The sequence below is a fragment of the Phytophthora infestans genome, genomic scaffold, assembly GCF_000142945.1.
Source record: "Phytophthora infestans T30-4 supercont1.12 genomic scaffold, whole genome shotgun sequence".
Taxonomy (NCBI): Eukaryota; Oomycota; class Peronosporomycetes; order Peronosporales; family Peronosporaceae; genus Phytophthora; species Phytophthora infestans.
This window is the reverse complement of record NW_003303747.1, coordinates 2,502,372-2,508,449: the sequence shown is the minus strand read 5'-3', so window position 1 is coordinate 2,508,449 and position 6,078 is coordinate 2,502,372.

Sequence of the window (6,078 nt, the reverse complement as noted above, 5' to 3'; positions counted from 1 at the left end):
CGCGCGATACCCCACCCAAACTTGGTACTCCGTAAGTTCGTGACCATGAGCCCATAGTGTTGTCGGCGTTTGGCTTAAAGCAGCTGCGTGCCACTCACTTTCTGCTGCGGCTTGCTCTAGCCTAGTGATCACCCCGGCGATTGTGGGGCCTTCTCCTCTGTAGCGCCGAAAGACTTGCTTTTTAATGGCCGCTAAGACGTGCTTGTTCGCTATAGTGTCCGGCACTGTCCATGGAAAGCCATGGAGGGTCGGGTGTGCTTAGAAAACTATGCTTCCTTCGGTCTCGTGCTGTTGAAGCCGACTAATATCCTGCTGGGTTTCTGCGGTCCCCTCTCCGACTGCCCGGACGCGCCAGTGAATTCCATTAGGCATCTGGTCCAGTATTACTGCTGGGGTTCCGCTGTCGCTTTCTGCGCTTGCGACGCCATGTATTGTGTGCGCTCCAACCACCCTCCATTGAAAATCCTGTTGGAAAGAAGGTGGATGCCTCATGACTGCTACGTCACGTACTTGCATCCGTTCTCCTATTCCCAATCGCGGACTACTACATAGAATAGCTATGGCCCACCGTTGCAATTTGGCTGCTCGATGTCTGCCTGAATCTGTGTGTGGTATCGTCATCTTGCATTCCCGTTTCGCTATACGCTCGATATTCAATGCCGCTATCGGCGTCGGTTGAATTCGATTGTACTTGGTCGGTGTCAACATCTTCCCTGTTTGGTCATAGATATGAGGGTTGTCCGTCCAGTAGTAGCTGGGCCAGAAAACTTTGTCTTCCTCTGACAGTTCCTCAGGTGGGGGAGGGAGTGGGTCTCGTAGCTCAAGATGCCATTCCTCATCTTCCAGACAACTCTCAGCAGTGTCCGCCAGTTCCTTCAGCTCGTGCTGACGCGCAGTTCTCCGACTGACGGGCAGGGCGCGAGGGGCTATCCACCCACCTATCAAGCGTTGTAATTGGTTCCCCGGCGTCATTGTCCGGGAGCCGGTCCTCTCTCCTCCAGCCTGCGTCGGCGAGACACCTGCAGCCCACGGATGCTTCGCTCCTCGGAAAGCCCACTGTCTCCACGCGTCGTAGTACGTGTCATGCCGTTGGATAAGCCACTGCATAGTGTGTTTGACCCGCTGTGTCTTACAGGCTGTAACGGGGTACGTAGCACTAAGAGTACCCTGGTTACATGAAGTGTGACACTTCACACTTCAGGAGTATGACATGTCATACTCCGGGATATTTGGTACAAGGTACCAAGGTCATTCAAAACCAACCATTGGTTAAATGACATTGCATTTCTATAGGTAACTGATAGTTTGTATTAACCACAAACTTAACCTACCTATAAATATACTCAGTTTACAATCTACCTTATTTAGGTCACTTCGCTCTCTTTAATTAAAGAGGGGACCTGTGAACTGCCGTTCACTGAGAGTTTGTATACTCTCGGAAGATAACTTCCTCTAGCGCAAGGTGCTGTGTGACCCCGTCACACTTGGTAGCACTTGTAGTCAATCCACGCCATCGCGGGTAGACTACCTGAACCTCCGAAGTTCGTTGCCATGGATAGGAACGACTTCTCCCATATGAACGACTCTCAGTTCGAGTCGGTTCGGAAGATGGCAGGCATCTTCGGGATGGAGGCCCTGCAGAGCCTGGTGGTATCAACACCGGCTGAGCAGCTCGAGCGCGTCAATGCATTCGACGCGTACGAGCAGGGCCTCATCGCGCATGTGCGGGAGAACCCTGCAGGCTCCGGCGGCAGAAAGCAAACCCGCCTCACCCGAAACCAAATACGGCTGAAGGTAAAGCCGTATGAAGGGAAGGAAGGCGAGAACCTTCACTTCTGGGTCCGAGAAGTAGAGCTCGCGATGGACGCGGCTCTGATCTCGACCGAGCAACTGCGTGTTGCTTTTGCACTCTCCAACCTTAGCGGTCGTGCTAAGAGTTGGGTGTACACTCGGGAAGCGACATCCCCTGGATGTTTCACATCCTGGGCTCAGCTGTGCCAACAGCTCCGAGCCGCGTTCCTCCCGGCGAACTACGAGTACCGCCAGCGTTCGCGCTTCCTCGCGTGTAAACAAGGAAGACGCGAACTGCACGAGTATGTGCAAGAGATACGGGAGCTCACGGCGTCCCTAGTGGGAAACCCACTCAATGAACACATCAAGATGACTGTGTTCATGGACGGCCTTCGAGTGGGCCCCGCACGCACTCAGCTGTTCCGGGTGCAGGCAAGCACCCTTGAAGAGGCGATTCAAGTGGCTCTTCAAGAAGAGTACAGCCATCGCCAGGCGCGTACGCCGGCCTCAGCGTGGCCTGGGAGTTCCTTGTCGGCTCCCGGTCGAACAAGCCCCAACGGACCAGTTCCCATGGAACTCGGGTCCGCCGAACAGCGTGACATCCGCTGCTTCGGCTGTGGGAAGATGGGCCACTTCAAGCGCGACTGTCCCGCGGAAAGACTCCGCAGACGGTCCTTCCCCAAGCCCGTCCTCAAGGGTCGCTGGCAGAAGCCAGGATCCCGGGGACAGGGGAACGCAGGGAACCAGTAGGGGCGGGGCGCCCTACTGGGGAAGAACTAAGTCTTCGTGATGGGTGCGCGGGTGGCGCGTACCACGGGGACTTAGCCCCTGAGAGTCTTCGCACTCTCGAATCGGCGAAGAGCAGCGGCGGGTTGCTCGTAGTACACGGATGTGTACGGGGGTACGATCACCCCTTTAGAATCTTGATTGACTCTGGGGCGTCGAAGAATTTCGCACGCCGCCAGACGGTTGCTCGTAACAGCAACAAGTTGTCCGAAGCTTTGCGAGAAAGCAAGGGCAACGGGACGGTGTCAGTGCGACTGGCCGACGGGAAGGTCGTCACTGTCCCCAACGTCCAAGTGGATCTGGCTGTCAAGTTTGAAGACTTTGACAGCCTCGAACAGCTCACTGTTCTCGATATGGATCCATATGATATGATCCTAAGCATGCCCTGGCTTGAGAAGCACGAGCCCTGGATCGACTGGCGAGGCAAGGCAATCGGTGCCAGCCGCCCTGCGCAGTCCGACAGAGCATTGGTGAGTCATGCTCCCACCTCTGTCAGGACCCGGGGCGCCCGCGAGGGCTGCCAGGGTACCAAAGCATCCGGCAGATGCTTGGGAGTCGTCGACGTATATGACGACTCCGAGGATGTTTTGATGGTGGCCGCGCCCAGAAGAGGCGCCGGCCAAGTGGGTAACTTAGGTCCACAGGCGGGTAACTTAGTTCCGCAGACAGCTGCAGCTGTCATGAACACTGAGAACAGCGTGTTCAGAGTGGGTAACAGAGTTCCACTCACGGTCGCCCAGACCATAACTGAAGAGGAAGACGTCGGATACGCTTCCTGTGTGAGTAACACAGTGCCACACGCGGTCGCCCAGACCTTAACTGAAGAGGAAGGCGTTGAACACGCTTCCTGTGTGGGTAACACAGTGCCACACGCGGTCGCCCAGACCTTAACTGAAGAGGAAGGCGTTGAACACGCTTCCTGTGTGGGTACAACAGTACCACACGAGGCCACGAGTGCCTCGGATGTCGTAGCGACGACATCCCTAGACGTGGGCAGCAAAGCTCCCCGTCACAGAAGCCGTCGGCAAAGACGCCGCCGCCGCCTCAAGTCGGATCCGAACTTCGTTCCGATCGACGTCGCTTCAAGCGACTCGGAGTCCAGGGCCCGGGCTCCTCCGACAAGGCCGGTGGAAGAGTGTTATCACATTTTCGATAGCGAGACGGGTTTACCCGTCAAGGCATCTGGTGTCCACTTGGAACCGTTGCCAGAGGTTGCAGAGATACTGAACCTCGAGGAAATGACGGCTGAGTCTTTCCTGGCCAACCTCAAGGCTGGAGAGATCGCTGAGATGGTACTCATGAGACCTGAGACCACTCAGGAGGAGCTGAACTCCTCCTCTGTCTTGGACGAGAACGTCCTGGAAGACATGAACAAGCAGCGTCAGGCGCGCTTGGGTTCTGAGATTCTCAAGAACCCCAAGGATCCGGTGTATCCTTTGGTGACGGAGTATGCGGACGTGGTGAATAAACACCCACCGACCCAACTCCCACCGGATCGAGGCGTACGGCACGAGATTGATCTCGTGCCCGGCACAAAGTATTGTGTCACGAGGCAATGGCCTCTCCCGCGCGAACAGTGCGAGGTCATTGATGCCTTCTTCGCCGCGAAAGCGAAGGCAGGCATGGTGCGGGAGTCGAAATCCCCGCACTCGACGCCGACTTTCTGCGTTCGTAAGCCGAACGGAAAGTGGCGTCTGGTTCACGCTTATAACAAGCTGAACAACGCAACGGTGCCGGCCCAAACACCGATCCCACGAAAGGATGTGTTGTTGAACAACATGGCCGGGAGCGTACTGTACAGTGCGCTGGATTTGGTAGACGGATACTACCAAATCCTGATGCGAGAGAGTGACATCCCGCTCACCGCGGTAAGCACTCCAAGCGGCATGCTTTGGGAGTGGCTCGTCATGCCGCAGGGCTTGTCTAACGCCCCGGCGACGTTCAATCGCCTGGTGACGCAATTGTTCCGCCCTTTGCGTACCTTCGTACAGACGTACTTCGACGACATTTTCGTCCATAGCCGTGCCGAGGGAGGCAAGACGGCCATGGAGGTGCATCTAGGACACCTCCGTCGAGTGTTGGACGTGATGCGAGCGAACAAGCTCTACGCCAACATCGACAAGTGCGTTTTCGCGTCACCAGAGATCAAAGTTCTCGGTTGCTTCGTAAGCAACGTGGGCGTTCGGGCTGACCCAGACAAGGTCAAGGCCATAGCAGCATGGCCGACGCCCCGATCCCAGAAGGATCTTCGAAAGTGGTTGGGTTTGGCCAACTACCTTCACAAGTACAGCGCTGGGTACGCGGGCTTCGCTAAGCCCTTGTCGAGCCTCCTTCAGAAGGACGTCGACTGGCGCTGGGAGCAAGAGCACCAGGATGCTTTTGACAGCATCAAGGCCAGTCTCCAAGAGGCCCCTGTCCTGGCTCTGCCGGACGAGACGAAGCCGTTTAGCGTCGTCTGCGATGCCTCCGATTACGCCATCGGGTGTGCATTGCTGCAGGACGACACGGCTGGACAGGAACGAGTCATCTCATTCCAGTCCAGGCAGCTCAAAGCCGCCGAGCGGAACTACCCTGTCCATGACAAGGAGCTCCTGGCAATGAAATATGCCCTTGTGAAGTTCCGTGTTCACCTTCTGGGCTCTACGCCCTTTGTGATCTACACAGACCACGCGTCCTTGAGGACGGCGACTAACTCGCCTCACCTCTCCCAACGGATGGCGAGGTGGCTGTCCTTCTTCGCGGAATATAACTTCCGCGTCGAGTACAAGCCGGCAAGCTCAACGTGCTTGCGGACGCCCTCTCTAGGCGTCCCGACTATGAGTTGGCCCACATCACGCGGGTGACAACGGATCTATATGATCGGATACGCATGGCGTATCGGGACGATGAGGCTGTCGCGCCTATCGTCAAGTTCCTTAAGGCCGGAACGAGCGCGAAGTCCGACTGGCTCTCGTCGCGACAGCGCTCACGGCTCCACCGATATGAGTTGAAGGAGGGCCTCCTCTATTATCGGGTGGAGCCCACTGATCCTCCACGGGTGGTCGTACCCAACGACGAGGATCTGAAGTTCGACATCCTCGCGGAGGCGCATGACGCGCCCTCCAGCGGCCACTTGGGCCGCGAGAAGACCTTTCTGTCGGTCTCTCAGTCCTTCTGGTGGACCCACATGTACAAGTGGGTCGCCCGGTACGTCAAGACATGTGAAACATGTCAGCGGGTTAAACCCGCAGGGCACTCTTCGGCTCCACTACAGAGCCTGCCCGTACCGGCTGATTGTTGGAAGTCGATGAGTCTTGACTTCATCTTTGGGCTTCCCGCCGACGGACACGGCAACACCGGAATTTTGGTGTTCGTGTGTCGGCTGAGCAAGATGGTACATCTTGCTCCAGTTCCCGTCACTGTGACGGGCGAACAAACCGCAAGGTTGTTCGTCGATGGCGTGTTCCGCTATCACGGTCTCCCGGAGACGATTGTCTCGGACCGGAGACCCGCGGTCAGTGG